This window comes from Actinia tenebrosa, unplaced genomic scaffold, assembly GCF_029948245.1.
Source record: "Actinia tenebrosa isolate PJP-AT-01 unplaced genomic scaffold, QUT_ActTen_1.0 PGA_scaffold10__47_contigs__length_13832649, whole genome shotgun sequence".
Taxonomy (NCBI): Eukaryota; Metazoa; Cnidaria; class Anthozoa; order Actiniaria; family Actiniidae; genus Actinia; species Actinia tenebrosa.
Window position 1 is genome coordinate 3,350,060 of NW_028292570.1, and position 1,293 is coordinate 3,351,352.

The 1,293-nt window shown below is 29.2% G+C and overlaps 1 protein-coding gene across 1 annotated transcript in view; it reads left to right on the plus strand.

The window, feature by feature from the left end:
- Positions 1–258: 258 nt before the first annotated feature.
- The window catches only part of LOC116306820 (uncharacterized), a 12,743-nt gene continuing 11,708 nt past the window's right edge, over positions 259–1,293 (plus strand). The window contains exon 1 of the mRNA XM_089026804.1: positions 259–482. The gene's annotated coding sequence lies outside the window, so the exon portion shown is untranslated. The remainder of the gene's footprint in view (positions 483–1,293) is intronic.

The following is a 1,293-nucleotide window of genomic DNA, read 5'->3' on the forward strand; positions in this document are numbered from 1 at the left end:
CCTAAATGGACTTGGCGCGAAAATCGTAGGCTTGTATGCAGATGACGTCATAGTGTAAAAACGACTTCCAGGTTCAATATTTAGGCAGTTTTTTTAAAATTTCTAAGAAATCCTCTATTATCAGTATATTTGTTTCAAATTCTACTTGTTGCAGGTGGAATATAAGTATTTAGTTATATTTTTGGAGAAATTTTAGCGATTTTCTCCGGGTAAGCCATTGTAGCCGGAAGTACGTCACAACTCAAGCGACTAAGTCTGGTTCGGTTTTGTCAGTGAGACGATTCACTTCAGCACGTAATAGTACGATCGATCATTTAAGGAAGTTTATTGTACTATTTTAACAACAAAAAAAGTTTTATTCTACCAATTTACGTCCTTGCAATCTCTTTTACTTCTGATACGACATTTAAAACCGATAAAAACAAGCAATCGAGAACACAGAGGTTGTAAGATTAATATTTTTTACTAGACAAATTTTCAAGGTAAGTTTACGTCAAAATGTAATAAGTAACCTTGAAAATTTATCCATATGTTAAAGACTTTTCTATTTCTCAAGTCTTCTTTCGAAAACTCTATATTTTAGCTTGTCATGGGTCTTCTTTAACTTGTGCTTTTATCTTTGAATACTCCTTCATTTAATATAAAGACTTGAATGTCTTATGACACATTAAAGTAATTTAGCTGGATGTTGAAAAAAAAATTTTTTTAAACCATAGAAAACCAATTTAATAATGTGTTGAAAAATATATATACAGCTTAGTCAGTTTTAGCTGATTTTTGATTATTGATAAAATCCTTACGTGTCGTGTACAGTAGATGTCAGATCGATGTTTTGAAATTGTTTAGTAAAGCTAGAGGTAATATGTGTCAAAATTTACAGAATTAATTATTAGACAAAAGATTGAAGTTACTATATATCTATTATGAATCATTTTATTTATTTGTTAAATAATTTATCGGAAAGAAAGAGTTACTGCTTTCAATAAAAGATTTGAATAATGGCTAGACAAAAACCCTTCAAATGATCTAAATATTTTTGACGATATCTTATTGCAAAAATATGTAGATATTTGTTGTACAACCTATATAGCAATAAGAATGTTCCAATGTCAGTGTGTTATAAAGGGAATTGTGTTTTATGTACAAGGTAAGAATATCCGTACAGGCATTGAATAATTTTATGTTTTTATATTTCTTTGACATTTATATCAATTTTACATGCATTACTTCAAGATGGTTTCTCAAAACGATTCTGGTAAAATTTCAAGTGAGATATATAAACCACCGAAACCT